This window comes from Macaca mulatta, chromosome 8 (assembly GCF_049350105.2).
Source record: "Macaca mulatta isolate MMU2019108-1 chromosome 8, T2T-MMU8v2.0, whole genome shotgun sequence".
Taxonomy (NCBI): domain Eukaryota; kingdom Metazoa; phylum Chordata; class Mammalia; order Primates; family Cercopithecidae; genus Macaca; species Macaca mulatta.
Genome location: NC_133413.1, coordinates 25,188,990 through 25,205,080, shown reverse-complemented (window position 1 = coordinate 25,205,080; position 16,091 = coordinate 25,188,990). Strand labels below are relative to the sequence as shown.

Here is a 16,091-nt window from a genome sequence, read left to right as displayed (position 1 = left end):
CAGCAGTTTATCAGCCCTGTCTCCACCCAACCCCAGGAAGCTCTCAACTCATCAATCTCCCTTCCATAGAGCAGGTATTTTTTTTATTTTAAAATAATTGCCGCATCTCTGCTGCCGCTGCCGGTGCTGCACCCGCACCTTCTGCTGCCGCCGCTGCCGCTGCCACCGGGGTCTCCAGGCTGAGGAGTGCATTGGCCGCTGCCCAGCAGCGCCGCAGAGCGGGGAGCAGGAGCCATGGAGCCTGCAGGAGGGTTGGCGGATGGGCAGATTAGCCTAACATGGCAGACCAGAGACAGCGCTCACTGTCTACCTCTGGGGAATCATTGTACCACGTTCTTGGGCTGGATGAAAACGCAACCTCAGATGACATTAAAAAGTCCTATCAGAAACTTGCCTCGAAATATCACCTCGACAAGAACCCTGACAACCCGGAGGCCACAGACAAGTTTAAGGAGATCAACAAGGCCCATGCCATCCTGACGGACGCCACAAAAAGGAACATCTATGACAATTACGGCTCGCTGGGGCTCTACCTGGCCGAACATTTTGGGGAAGAGAACGTGAACACCTACCTCCTGCTGTCCAGCGGGTGGGCCAAGGCCCTGTTTGTCTTCTGCAGCCTCCTCAGGTGCTGCTACAACGGCTGCTGTGCTGCGGGAAATGTAAGCTCAAGGCGCCTGAGGGCGAGGAGACAGAGACAGAGTTCTAAGTGTCCCCTGAGGCTGCAGTCTGATGAGAGGGAGGCCACAGACACACCAATCGTCCTACAGCTGATGATGCGCTAGGGGCCACGTCCTCCTGGTGTCACCGGCATCACCATCATTCCTCGGTGTCTGTGCTGGGCACAGCTGGCTTGGGGTCTGTGGTTTCCTGGGCCTTGTGGCAGGGTTTCTCCCATGGGAGAAGTTGGTGTGGAAAGCATAGGAGGCCCCTTCCGACCTTCCGAGGTTGACATCGCATCCTCCACACAGTGTTTCTATCCTGGGTCTCCTTGTCACATGGACTCTGCAACTTCGGTCCTTGGAGGTGTGTCTTTCGCCCACGTTGGAGTTGTTTGTCTGTCTTCCTGCACTTTTCCCGGCTGTGAGCTGGATTGATGGGGCCAGTCTCCTCCTCCCCTATCCTGGGGTCATTCTCCACATTCCTTCCAGCCCGCCCGTCCTTTCCATAGCCTTTTTTGGACCTTTACAACCACAGATGGTAGCACCAGCCCGATGAGCACAGTCAGAGGGTAGGTTGTCCATGTGTGAGCACCCAGCTGCTGCAGACAGGGGCTCTTCCAAGACCCCTCCTCCCGTGTTTGCCAGAGCTCCCATCTGCCCCACTTGCCTTTGCCCCGTCATTGATTATTCAAGCAGAGTCGGATTCGTTAGGTCCCTGGAGGAAGGACTGACTGGACCAGAGGGACCCTCTAGCTCAGGAGGGTTGGATCCCTGGGAGGCCAGCAACCAGATTGCAGAATCCATGTGTGGACCATTGGAAGTCAGTCTCTTGTCTGTCCTAGACCTTGTGGGTAGGGGAACAGGTGAAACGAGCCTGATGTGCCTGTGCTGGCCGAGGGCTCAGATCTGCCCCCACTCTGTGGCTCTGAGCCCTTGATGTACTGGGCCTGCCTTTGGCAGTGGGCCTGGTTTCTGCAGAACGTCCATGGTGGCCGCTGCAGAGCTGCAGAGTTCTCAGTGGAGGTGAAGCTGAGGAAGAGGCTGTGTGTGGTGGCTGTGGCTCGGACCAACCAGATGAGCCTCCTGAGGCTCCTTTTCCTGCCTGCCTGCTGACTCGTGGCCCCAGCTCACTCATTGCCCTCAGCGGCCCACCCAAGGCCGTGCAGAGGGGTAGATTCAGGTTCACCAGGAAGTTGCCAAAAAAGACATGGATGTGAGGACAAATCTGGATGTGCTTAGGAGCGGGTTGCTGGTTGAGGGCCCCCAGCTGACCCCTACTGCAGATCCCCATGTGGGTGATGAGCTGGCTGCCAGCACCAGGTCCTGGGGCAGTTTTGTTCGTCCCACTGTTCTTTGGTTTTTCTCCCTAAAACGATCATGAAGACCTTTGATGAGAGGAGAGCTATGCACTGTGATATTAAGTTAGAAAGAATTTGTCAAAATCAGACCTCTCCTAAAAGAATAAGAAATTCATTGTTTGGCCTGTCCTGAAATGCTAGGCAGCGAGACGGTGGGGTGCCTTCACGCCGCTCAACACAGCAGCAAGTTCAGCCTGAGATGCCGGCTGTACTGTCTTTGCAATTTTTGTAGATGTAGCTTAGGAAGTGAGTTATTTTTCCCCAGACTCCCAAAGAGCCAGGTTCTAACCTTGGACCTAAACTAGAAAGCCGCCCGTCGGGGGTCCTGGCTCAGCCCCACCGGGCCCTCTGTTGCGCCTGCACACAGCTCTGTGGCTAGAACACTCCAAGACCCATCAGAGTGGGTCCCTTGCCAGGTGACTTTTCAGTTACAGAGTCCAGTGGACCATTTTTTAGAACCATGTAGCTCCCTGCAAAGGGTGGGGTAGAGTGGGAAAGAGGAGCAGGTCTGGAGGTTTGTGGAACCCGGTCCCTGCAGAATTTGTAAAACCTAAATAAATCATGGCCATGACAATTCTCACATTGTGATTATAAGACCCCCAGGAAGCCCAGACACTCGGGGCCTGGAGTTCCTCCCACTGCCTGACCCGGAAGCAAAACCGTTTCTGGTGTTCCTCCCTATTGGTTTTAAGGCCTTGTCTTAATTCAAGGAAAGAGAACCTCCCAGGTTTTCTCTTTTTCCAGAGTGGAATGTTTCCCTATTAATTAAGAGAGGTGGTGAGTCCCCTGGGGCAGCTTACACGCCTCCCTGTCCATGTGCGAACAGATCGGGACGCCCCCAGCACCCCTGACTGCTGGTGACAGTGACGGGACCCCAACTCCTCACTCTTGGGCTGTGGACGATGCTGTGAGCAACTGTGGCCGTGGGCACAGAATGTCGCATTGGACACTGCTGCTGGGTGCTGCCAGGGGCCTGCTGGGGTCGTTCGTGCTTTGAGGCCTGTCTGGTTCACAAGGGGGTCCAGGCAGCACTGACTGCTTCCGACCTGCAGGAGGCGTAGGAGCAGCGCCGCGGGCCCTTTCATGGCAGCTGCTGGTGTGTAGATTTGTCTCCACTCAGTGACGTGGGATTTGTCTTCCTTTTGGCTTTATTTTTAAACTGCTTTAGATACCACTGCTCAGAGTTTGTGAACTTTCCCAGTTCTCTGATGTTCAGTTAATGCAGCCAGCACCCAGTGGGGACCTATTAGAAAAAGAAACTGGCATGTGCACGTGCCCAGCAGGAAGCTTCAGCTCCACGTTGGCTGCTGCCGTCCAGGAAAAGCCCTGAAGCCTCACACAGTCGAGGCTGCTCTCAGGTGCCACATGTTGCCCGTGGTGGCACCCATTGCCCTGCCGAGACCAGAGCGTTCTGTTCCAGGAGAGCCTTGTGCCGCAGGGGCATCAGCATGCAGACTGCCGCTGGAGGGTCCGGATGCTGAGGGCAGAGTTCGACGTGGGGCTTGTCCGCCCTCCCTTAGCTCTGGCTCAGTGCATCCTACTGTGGGGACATCTCGTGAGGGGACACGAAGTGACTAATCTCACCCTTTGCCAGTATTTGGAGCTGCGAACCTGTGTGGCACAGGACTGGCCTGTGTCTGTTATTTAGGTTGTGAATTATACTGTGGAATTGGCAAAAGCTACATTTTTACTGTCCTTACCAGCAGCGATTCGCATCATCACATGCTGTGAGTATGGGCTGTGGTATGTCTGTGTGTGTACATATGTGTACATATGACATAGCAAGCATGTCATGCTGCTGTCCATCAGTGAAGCAACAAGTACAATAAAAGGTGGCTCTAAAACAGCCTCTGGTTTCTTGACGAGTGGGGCAGGGACCTTCAGGAGGCTTTCCTGGCAGGTGCACAAAAGGAACGGCTGAGCCTACTGTGTGCAGTGTGTGTGTGCCCAGGGCACTGCCATGGCCCCCAACGGCGTTGGCCTCTGGTCTGCAGGGTCAGGTGCCCATCCTGGGGGCTATGTGTCATGCTCACCTGACCCCGGTATGTGTCCTGGTGTGAAACCTAGGAGGTGACTGGAAACCCTTTCCTCCCTTGAAATATTAAAGATGATTTTCTAGGCAACAGATACAATCAGTGGTGAAGCTGCATCTGAAGGGCAGCCCAGAAAGGGGCCCTGTCCTGGCCCCAGAGGAGTCCACACATCTCCACCCTCCAGAAGGGGCTGGGCCCAGGGTCCTGCAGGCGGCACCTTTTGGTAGATTTTGTTTCCCTGGAAAATGGGGAAAATGTTTCAAGCCAGGTGAGGGGAGGAAGTTAACACTGAAATATGTATTTTTAAAAATTAAATGCAGGCAGGGCGCAGTGGCTCAAGCCTGTAATCCCAGCACTTTGGGAGGCTGAGGCAGGCGGATCACGAGGTCAGGAGATCGAGACCATCCTGGCTAACACGGTGAAACCCCGTCTCTACTAAAAAATACAAAAAACTAGCCGGGCTAGGTGGTGGGCGCCTGTAGTCCCAGCTACTCAGGAGGCTGAGGCAGGAGAATGGCGTAAACCCGGGAGGCGGAGCTTGCAGTGAGCTGAGATCCGGCCACTGTAATCCAGGCTGGGCGACAGAGCGAGACTCCGTCTCAAAAAAAATTAAATGCAAATGCATGGAGGCTGGTTGTCCATTCTCTGGTTTTGTCACTGGCATCCTGGAATCCAACCGTGTTGGGGTGTAGGTGCTGTCAGACTCTGACTGATCCTGGCTCGAGCACACACATCTAAGGGCCAGGCTGGTTTTGCATGGTGATCTCCGTCTTGTATGTCTGAATGTTGACCTAAAATAAAGATTACTGTTGTAAAATAAATGTTTTCACTGCAGAAAAACAATAATAATAATAATTACACGTTTTTCATGTTTACATAAATAACAAGTAACTATTTATTAGGTTGGTACAAACGTAGAAAAGCCAAGTCATATTTTATAATTACCTGAAGTCTCACCACCCAAAATAATCACCTTTCTTTATTCCAGATTATTTCAATGGATTATTTTTGTTTGTTTCAAATGTCATAGACATCATCAGAATATAATTTTATTGTTTCTCACTTAACATTCCTTCATAAACTTTCCTTGTTATTACAGACTTCATATACACAATTTTAAAAGTCCACCTTTGATTTTAATTAGATGGTGTATCCTTTTCTGAGCATTCCTGCATTATTAGGCTGTTTCCAATTTTACACTATTACACAGACTGTTACATTAACATCTGCGTATTATAGCATACTCTATAATTTGAATTACTGTCTGATAGTAAATCTCCAAAATGAAATTTGTATAGTTAAAGTGCATGAACATGTATAAGGCACATAATTTAGAATATATAGATCAGGTATCTCAAAATGTTTTTCAGTTTTTTTCTTACAGTATATTCATTGTAAAAATGTTAAAACACAGAGACAAGTATATGTAATGGAAAAAATGATTAACAACCCTGCCACTCCCAAATAATCACCTTAATATTTTCATATATTCCCTTCTTCCCACATTGTTCTGGGACCACTTTGTATATAAAAAACTGTATTTTTCTCTTATTTTAACTTATTTCTCCACATCATTAAGAATCCTTCTAAAACATGATTTTTAGCTACCACCAAATGGCCCATTATGTGTGTATATCCAAATTTATCCTTTATTGGTGGTTATTCGTGTTTTCCCCAAATTTTTCAGTATTATAAATGACACTAAAGCAGATGCTAAAATGTCACCACATTTATGATGAGGACCTTAGTGGAAGTCACAGAATTATAGATCTTGAGCACTCGTATGCCTCGAGAAATTCGCTTACCCAGGACCCTGCAACTAATCTCAAGTGTATCTATATACTTATTTTACAGAGGTAGTATCCTGCACTTAAGAGAATGGGAGTGGAGGCCGGGCACGGTGGCTCACACCTGTAACCCCAGCACTTTGGGAGGCCTGGGCGGGCGAATCACCAGAGGTCAGGAGTTTGAGACCAGCCTGGCCAACATGGCAAAACCCTGTCTCTACTAAAAATACAAAAATTAGCAGGGCGTGGTGGCACGCGCCTGTAATCCCAGCTACTCAGGAAGCTGAGGCAGGAAAACCGCTTGAACCTGGGAGGCAAAGGTTGCAGTGAGCTGAGATTGCGCCACCACACTCCAGCCTGGGTGACAGAGTGAGACTCTGTCTCAAAAAAAAAAAAAAAAAAAAAAGCAGAATGGGAGTGGCTTGTGCAAGTTCACAGATCTGGGACGTATCAAAGAAAACAACTGGAGAGCTAATGTGTTGGGTCCAAGGCTCTTTCCCAGGTGATTCAATGAGATCTTGTTATTCTGAAACATTTCTGGGTCTTGAGTATTGTGAAAGCTAGGAAAGCACACCATGATGATATGGTAAGGAGAGCCTGGAGAAGATTGATCTTTTATTCAGTATCAGCCTGAGCAAAGGGAAGGTCTCTCGTGGTGTGTCACCGATCTCTAGCTTTGACTCTATTCTGTCCAGCACTGGGATGACAATGGATAAAGCAGGCAAGCCTTAGACTCGGACTCTGGCTAAGTTCAACAACAAATCTATTGGAAGAATGAAGAGTAGTTCACATGGTCAAGGAAAAAGCTGAAGGAGCGGAGTTCTCGGTAGCAGGAACTCATGGACAGCAGTCATGGATTGCAGCTGTTGGGATGAAAGAGTTCCATTGCTCTGCATCCTGATTCCAGGAGAGAGCAACTGATTGGCCAGACTGAGTCAAAGGGCAATAGCCCCCAGACTGTGTTCAGTGGGGTCTGGAGACTTCCTCCAGCAACATCATGCTGTTATTACTTGCAGAAGAGGGAAAGGGTCTACACAGACAAAACTGGATGACTACAATGCAGTTATTAATTAAAGTGTAATCAGTCACTAGGGTTGTGTGTTTTCTCCAGCAATATTCAGTCTCTCTGGGGCAAGCTCAAAGAAAAGCAAATCAGTGAGACTGAACAAGGTGAGTATTGTGTAATAAGGAACTTATTCTAGCAATGAGAACTTACACAATTGTAGGAGGAGCCAGGGAAGTAAGAATCCAAATATGGAACTGAAGGATCAGGAAAAAAGCCACTAACCAGGCCTGCACCGGAGAACGGCTGGGCACCTGCAGGCTATGTGGAAGCTAGCCACATTCGGTTGCTGAAAGCAGACTGCAAAGGGGGATGGTGTCAAAGTTCATAGAAGAGTGCTGCTGCTCTGTGAGTTCCCATCAAAGTACCTGGAGATGGGCCTGAGGTCCTTGTTGGTCAGTACAGCTAGCAGTTGGGAAGAGAGTCTCATCGAGGAAAAGAGGGAGTGCACGCTGGGATCTCTGGCACCCCTGTGTCTACCCCTAACCAATGACAAACACCAGCCTGGGTGTGTACCTCTAATCAATGACAACCTTCAGAATAATGGCTGCTGTTTCACCTTGACTCCCAAATCTTGCACATTTTCACTGCTGGCCAAATCTAACACTCTGAACCTTTCAGAGAAAGGGATCTGAGAAACAGCTCCCAGTGTAAAGAAGTCATCAATAGAAAAATATGGCATGGTGAGTATCACGGAAGAAAAGACAGACAAAGGGATTCAGGGTATTTTCAGGGGAGTGACATTATGACAAGGGATCATAAAATCTAGAATACAGGGACCCAGGCCGGGCGCGATGGCTCACGCCTGTAATCCCAGCACTTTGGGAGGTCGAGGTGGGCGGAACACGAGGTCAGGAGATCGAGACCATCCTAGCTAACAAAGTGAAACCCCCGCCTCCACTAAAAAAAATACAAAAAATTAGCTGGGCGCAGTGGCGGGTACCTGCAGTCCCAGCTACTCAGGAGGCTGAGGCAGGAGAATGGCGGGAACCTGGGAGGCGGAGCTTGCAGTGAGCCGAGATTGGGCCACTGCACTCCAGCCTGGGCGACAGAGCAAGACTCCATCTCAAAAAAAAAAAAAAAAAAAAAAAAAGAATACAGGGACCCCATAACATTGGCAGTCTCAAGGTCAAAGACACTGTGGATGGTAGAGTCAGTGAACTGTAAGCGTAAAAGATGATGGTCAAAGTGGCATGTTTGAACTTGAGATTTTGGATATTGTGACGTGGTGACCTGTGATAATGAGGTATAAGGTGGCTAAAGTGATGGAGACCAGGGCATTGGAAGAATCATCCATGTGGATGTTGAAATAGCTGGGTACAGTGGCAGGATTGGGCAGAGAGAAAGTCAATGAGTCTTGAGCTGAGGTCTTCAGTAAGCACAGGGCAGTTGCCAGTAGACTGTTAGGCACAGTAGCGAGGACGGGTGGCGGCAGCTTGGCCCTCAGGTACATGAAGGTGAGGGGGAAAACTCCACCCCTCTGAGAGGGTTACAGGGGAACCAGTGTCCTGAAGGAAGGAGCCAGATTTAAGGTAACAAAAGCAGGTAGCAGGAAAGAGAGATTACAAGGCCAGGTACGTGACTCATGCCTGTCATCCCAGTACTTTGGGAGGCTGAGGTGGGAGGATCGCTTAGGGCCAGGAGTTCGAGACCAACTTAGGCAACATAGTGAAACCCTTGTCTCTACAAAATATTTAAAAATTAGCCAGGCATGGTGGGTGCACACTTGTTGTCTCAGCTCCTCAGGAGGCTAAAACAAAAGGATTGCTTGAGTCCAGGAGGTCGACACTGCAGTGAGCTGTGATCACACGGCCCCCTGGGCAACAGGGTGAGACCTTGTCTCTTTAAAGAAAAAAAAGAATACCAGACAATGTGCTGATCACTCCGTAAGTGCTCCAAGGGAGGGTAACAAAATGTACAGCCCTCCACTCCAGAGGAGGCATGGGAGCTCGAGTCAGGTTAGGGATTATATTAGGACTCTCCATTTTCAAATGTCAGAAATCCAACTCAAGCTAGATTCAGCAAAAGAGAAGAGAATGTGTTTATCCATATAACTGGAAGTGTAGTGGGGCTGCTTGCTGGCTTCAGTGCTGATCACAGGGACCCAAGCCACGTCCTCGAGGGGCTCTCCTTCAGTCTCCCTGCTCTGCCATCCTCTGTGTTGGCCACGCTCCCAGGCAGCCTCTCCCCATGCAGCAGCAGATGGTGGCCCAACAACCCTGGAAAGTGTGCCCCTCCCTTATGGCACCAGGGAAATTTCAGCCTGAGCCATCCATGGTGGTTAGTGAGGCTGCATCTCTAGTAGCCACTCAGAGGGCAGAACCCACGAGAATCACATGTTGGCAAGTGGGGAAGTGGTCCTTCAAAGGAAAACTGCTTTGCTGACATCAGGAGGAGGGCAGGGCCAGGCATGGTGGCTCACGCCTGTAATCCCAACACTTTGGAAGTCCAAGGCAGAGGATCACTTGAGCCTGTGAGTTGAAGTCCAGCCTGGGCAACATAGGGAGACCCTGTCTCTACAAAAAAACAATTTTTTTAATTAGCCGGGCGTGGTGGCACATGCCTGTGGCAGGAGGCTCTCTTGAGCCCGGGAGATCGAGGCTGCAGTAACTGTGCCACTGCACTCCAATCTGGTTGACAGAGCAAGACCCTTTTTCAAAAAGAAAGGAGTGAAGTGTACTGGATAGGCATAACCTCAGATACCCTCATCAGACAGACACAGAGGTCGGGAACGAGAGTGAAGGTGACACTGAGTCACTCCAGAGGCTGGATTTGGACTTCTAGTGGTCACTGAGGAAGACAGGGATATGAGGCAAGATGAGGTTGGCACTGGCTTCTTAGGGGAGCCCTCAAGTCACTCCTGAGTACCTGGAGTACCCAGGTGAGGCCGTGGTCACAGCGCCATCTACTGCCATGTCAGGATGTAGCCAGGAAGCCAAGGGGCTAGATGCCCCCTTGATGTTCCTTTCGCTCCAAACAGGGTGGTCTACGAGGGGCAAGGAGCTGCTTGACAAATATTCGAAGGCAGGGGGACGTTTGGAGAGAAAAAGTTAGGGAAGATGTAATGGCAGCTCTTGGCTATTTGAAGAACTGACCTCTGGGAGAGGGATGAAACTCACAGAACTAGTACCCTTAAGGGGGGCTACAGGAAATTTGGGGTGAATGATGACAACTAGAACTGTCTAATGAAGAAGTGGGCTTTCTTCCAAGGGAATGAATTCCCATCCCTGAAAGCGTTTAAGCTGTGATTGGGATGTCTTTAGTCAATGATAGGATATAAAATCTCCTATATTGGGTGCAAGATCAAGCCGCAACACGTTTAAGGTAGCTTCCAGATTATAATTACATGAGTTATTCACACCCTGAATGAGGAAGAAATCATCCACCAAATGGTGCAGTAGCTAAATGTTGTCTTCAGTGTCCTTTCACTTCCCTTTTGGGGCTCCTTTTTCCTGTCTCCAGGCACCTCTATTTCATACTTGGAAGCTTGAAGCTCTCATGAGGTCTACCTGCTCACAGGGTTGCCTTCTAGACATAACAATATCCCCGTTGCAAAATTTGTCGTCTTCTTCCCATAAAATTTCTAGGATCTGACAAACAGCCTGTAATCAACAAATAATCCAGATGTCAACTCACCTCTTGAATGTCAGAATTCAAGAAACTGAGCTCTGTTTGAGGAGCTATAAACTTAATTATAAACAGCCAATATCATACATTTTTATTTAATTAATTTATTTTTTTGAGACAGAGTCTCCCTCTGTTGCCCAGGCTGGAGTGCAATGGTACAATCTCGGCTCACTGCAACCTCCACCTCCAGGTTCAAGTGATTCTCCAGCCTCAGCCTCCTGAGTAGCTGGGATTACAGGCATGCACCACCACACTCAGCTAATTTCTGTATTTTTAGTAGAGACAGGGTTCCACCATGTTGGTCAGGCTGGTCTTGAACTCCTGACCTCAAGTGATCTGCCCGCCTCAGCCTCCCAAAGTGCTGGGATTACAACCATGAGCCACCACACATGGCCGATCACACATTTTTAATTACTTTTCGTTTAGTAGCTTCTGTGTTCACTGTTAAATGTGTTTTCATTAATCTTGTCTTCTCCGGTCATTTTGTTAGACACCGTAGGCAACAGTTTCATAATATAATCTTCTGAATCCTCTACAAAATTTAGTGTTTCAGTAATAGAATAGTTGATGAAGATCAATGTTTGCAAATCCCATTTGTGAGTTTGTTCCTCTGCATGGAGGATGTCAGGCGCTGTGATAGACAAGAACGTGTAAAGGTGAATAAATAGAGCTCCAATCCACCTGGAATAGAAGTAAGATATAAAGCGCCTACTGAGTGCCAGAAACTGTGCCACACACATGACACAGCATTATTGTGTTTTACTCAGGCAGTTTCATGAGGCAGGAATTTCTAGTTTCATTTTATAAACTAGAAATGTAGGCCCGGAGAGGGCTTTGCCTAGAAAATAAGATCCAAAACTCAAGCCCAAATTAGTATGCCTCTCCTTTTCCTATAAACAAACAAACAAAATAAATTACAAAACAAATTAGTTTTTACTGGAAAAGGTGCACGTTTCATTTTGGGAGTCCCCAGAAGCAAAAGGACCACATTTTCCCTAGGATTGGATCCAGGGAATGGAGGAGCAAAAACTTCCTAGTTTAGTCTTGATGGATACTCCTAGGGAATCAGGCAAAACCAGGGGCAGGAGTGGCTGTGTCTGATGGAATAGAACTCTTGTCACCTCCCTGTCCGTGGCCACTGAGGCACCTCGGGATCGCTTCCTGCCGCCTTGCTGCGCCGCGGTGGAGAGCGCGAGCTCGGACGCCATCTAGTGGTAAATCCGAGGCTTCACTGGAGGGCTCAAAGGGGATCTGGTGCCAACATACGTTCAGGATTCGCAAAGAGCTGGGATTCAGAGTCAAATGCAGTGGGTCCTGAATCCCAGGTCAGAACACATCATAGCATCCCAAAAGAAAGCCACTTGCTGCCCGTTTTGCGCTCAGTTCCATATCCCGGAGCTCAGTGGCTTCTCTCCACCCATACCCTCAACTTCCAGGCTTCCGGGAAAGATGCTCTCCTTATCCTTCTTTGTATTACACTTCCATTCATGTTAGTCACAAGTGAAAAACAAAAGCCTCAGCTTTCAAGTCTGGCAACTCCAAGACACACACACACACACACACACACACACACACACTACAACTGTGGCACAGTCATTCATCACGCACCCTCTCTAGGGGAACTTTTACTAAACACAAGATCCAGGCGAGAAAAATCCAATAGCCTGGGGAAGCAGATGGATGAGGCCCACCAAGGAGGAAGATGTCCTTGCAAAAGGAAGCTCTGCACACAGAGCCTAGGAACCGGAGACATCCTCAGCAAGTCCACCTTGAGGGCCTCGCTCCTGCTCTCACCCCCTCTCTCTGCCTGATGCCATGCCAGGTCATGCCTCTGCCCTAGCCCCACTTTCCCACAATGGCAGGCAGTTGTACCAAGCTTGAAGAAGGGAGGCAGGCCTCGCCCTGGGGTCACAGGCGATGGACAGCCAGGCTGCGTGGTATCCCAGAGAGCTTTCTCTGAATGCCTCCGGGGATGAAGAGTTCTCTGAGCTCATTTTTATGCTTGACTCACCCAATTTAGTCACTTGTTATGTAAGTGGATAAATAATGTTATATGTTCCATGGATGCGTATAGAAATATTTTTTTTTAATTTTTTTATTTCCATAGGTTTTGGGGGAACAGGTGGTACTTGGTAAAATGAGTAAGTTCTTTATTGGTGATTTTTGAAATTTTGGTGCACCCATTTCCCAAGTAGTCTACACTCAGCCCAATTTGTAGTCTTTTATCCCTCACCCCCTTCCTACCCTTTCCCCCTGAGTCCCCAAAGTCTATTATGTCATTCTTAAGATGCATATATTTTTAATTAAAGAAATATATTCCCATTTTAGGTCTTGTAGTAGCCAAAATAATCCCTCTCTCCACCTCTCTCACTCCCACGCATGTCCCTGATCTAATCCTTGGAACCTATAATACATTACCTCACATAACAAAGGGGATTTTACAGATTGATTAAGGACCTTGAAATGAGAGAGTAGCTTGGATTACCCAGGTGAGCCCAATGTAATCACATGAGTCCTTTAACATCAGAGAGACTTTCCAGGCTTAGGGAAGAGAGAGTTGATCGTTGCTGACTGTGAAGATGGAGGAAGAGGCCCAAGCAGCAACCAAGGAAAGATCTCTGGAATTTGGAAGTGGCAAGGGTGGTCTCTGGAAGTTGGAAGTGGCAAGGAAGCAGATTCCCGCTAGAACCTCCAGAAAAGCATGCAGCCTTGTGGCTGGTGAGACCCTTGTAGGCCCATGTCAACCTAACTGTAGGGTAATAAACTCGCATTGTTTTTAGCCACTAAGTTTGTGACAGTTTGTTAGAGAAGCAATAAAAGCTATTAATAGAGTTCTCACGTAGGCTTTATGATCACACAGTTTCATTTAATATCAAAGCAAGACCTGCCTGGAGCTATGCTGCCTCTCAGAGAGTTTGCATTACCGTAGGGCACATTTTTGGATTTTGTTTCAGGACCTAAGAGGAACGGCATCATTTCTGTTAATAATCCATGTTATTACTCAGAAACCAGAAGATCTACTCTGTTCCACCTAACAGAGATGGCCCCTAGTGCTCCTGGCCTCCAATGAATGTCTTCAGACCCTTCGAAGAGATCTCAGTTAGGGGCTTTTGGAAATGGCCTCTGGGCCTTTCATGGTTCACTAGGACATATTTAGAGAGAGATGCATGAATATGTTCTGTAGAGAGGGCAAACCCTTAAGAAACACATTGAACCATAAAATTGTCCACACCTCCGAAAGGCAGTAATTCCATTCTTGGGAATTGATTCTAAGGCATTTAATTCCAAAGGTGCTAAAAAATGTGCATGAACCTTTTTATGATAATATGTACAACAGTAAAAACAACAAAGGAAACAGTCAAAATTCAAACTAAATGAAACCTTTAATAAATTTTGATTCTCTGCTGGTATGGAAACATTAAAAATTACAATTGTTTATACTCTAGAAGCATAGGGAATTGTTCCTATTACACTCAATGAAAACGGTGTATTAAAAAACAGCATTCAGGCCAGGCGCGGTGGCTCACGCCTGTAATCCCAGCACTTTGGGAGGCCAAGGCGGGTAGATCACTTGAGGCCAGGAGTTCAAGACCAGTCCGGCCAACATGGTGAAACCCCGTCTCTATTAAAAATACAAAAATTAGCCAGGCAAGGTGTCAAGTGCCTATAAGCCCAGCTACTCCAGGAGGCCAAGGCATGAGAATCGCTTGAACCCTAGGCAGCAAAGGTTGCAGTGAGCCAAGATCGTGCCACAGCACTCCAGCCTGGGCGACAGAGCGAGACTCTCTCCCGAAAAAAAAAAAAGTATTTATTCAATAATCATTTGTTGGCCACATGCTATGTATCAAGTATTGCACCAAGCACCAAGTAATGAAAGGGTACCAAAATAAATGTAGTCACTGCTCTTGTAAATTGAAGTATGCCACGATGGCAAAAATGTAAAGTGATCAGGTGTCAGGTGACACACCAAAAAATAAAAATAAAAGCAAGTTGTTTTGTTAGAGTATAGTTAATATTCTGATTAACCTTCTTACATTACCTTTTCAGTTATGATAATTATATTAAAGTACAGGGCAGGAAGAAAACGTAGACCTCTTGATCCAAGTCCCGATGCAGTGGACTCCTCACCGAGGAAGCCAGCCCTGAAAGCATTGTTTAGAAACACAACAACAGCCTCTTCCCCAGCGGGGGAGCAGGAAGCCAGCTGTACACACAGGTCACTCCCGGAGGGTGGTCAGCTTTGGGAGGCCACCTTTGAGCCTGAACTGACACCCTCTGTGTATGCGTATCTGGGAAACTTTCACAGGACTGACTAAGCACGGCCCTGAAAGACAGCAACTCCTGTCTCTACCTGTGCCCCAGCTGCTGAGAGGAGAACTGTGAAAGCAGATGTGTTGCTTTGCTCATCACTGTTTTTATGCTGCCGTCGGTGTGGGGCAAGTATGTGGTGGCACATACACCGGCCTCCATCTCCCTTCATGGACAAGGAGACTCAGGGCTTGTTCATTTCTTTTTTGTTTGTTGGTTTTGTTTTTGAGACAAGAGTCTCGCTCTGTCGCCCAGGCTGCAGTGCAGTGGCACGATCTTGGCTCCCTGCAACCTCCGCCTCCCAGGTTCAAGCGATTCTCCCATCTCAGCCTCTCAAGTAGCTGGGATTACAGGCAGCCACCATCACGCCTGGCTAACTTCTGTGTTTTTTAGTAGAGACGGAGTTTCACCACGTTGACCAGGCTGGTCTTAAACTCCTGACCTCAGGTGATCCACCAGCCTCAGCCTCTCAAAGTGCTGGGATTACAGGCTGAGCTTGTTCATTTCTAAAGTGCCTTCTGAAACTGCAGCTATGGGAGCTGTCCGGGGCTCTAGGACAAGTAAGAGGAAACCCAGGTAGGCAGAGCCCCTGACCACTGGATTCTAATCTGAAGACACCTTTAGGATGGTGCAGACATGAAGAACATTTGGATCACCAAACAACTACAGAGCAAATGATATGAGTGAAAGAGAGACTCGTTAGCAATGTACATTAATTTTCCAACAAGTAGCATAGTTTGATTAGGAAGGGCATTTATAGAGATGTATTCTTCTCCCTTGACTACCGTCCACTATCAAATTAGGAGGTGCCATTTAATAATGATTCACAGTGGACTTTGTATCAATTATTATTATATGTCAAGCTTTGTACTTAGCACTTCAGTTGGATTATTTCATTTAATTCTCACAGCAATCTAAACAGCTGGGTAATGTTTTTTGTTTTTTTTTTTTTTGAGACGGAGTCTCGCTGTGTCTCCCAGGCTGGAGTGCAGTGGCGTGATCTCGGCTCACTGCAAGCTCCGCCTCCCGGGTTCACGCCATTCTCCCGCCTCAGCCTCCCAAGTAGCTGAGACTACAGGCGCCCGCCACCACGCCCAGCTAGTTTTTTGTATTTTTAGTAGAGACGGGGTTTCACCATGTTAGCCAGGATAGTCTCGATCTCCTGACCTCGTGATCCACCCGCCTCGGCCTCCCAAAGTGCTGGGATTACAGGCTTGAGCCACCGCGCCCGGCCGGGTAATGTTACCTCCATT

The 16,091-nt window shown here is 48.1% G+C and overlaps 1 pseudogene; it reads left to right on the top strand.

The window, feature by feature from the left end:
• Positions 1 to 269: 269 nt before the first annotated feature.
• LOC100427335 (dnaJ homolog subfamily C member 5 pseudogene) lies at positions 270 to 785 on the top strand (annotated as a pseudogene).
• The last annotated feature ends 15,306 nt before the right edge of the window (positions 786 to 16,091 follow it).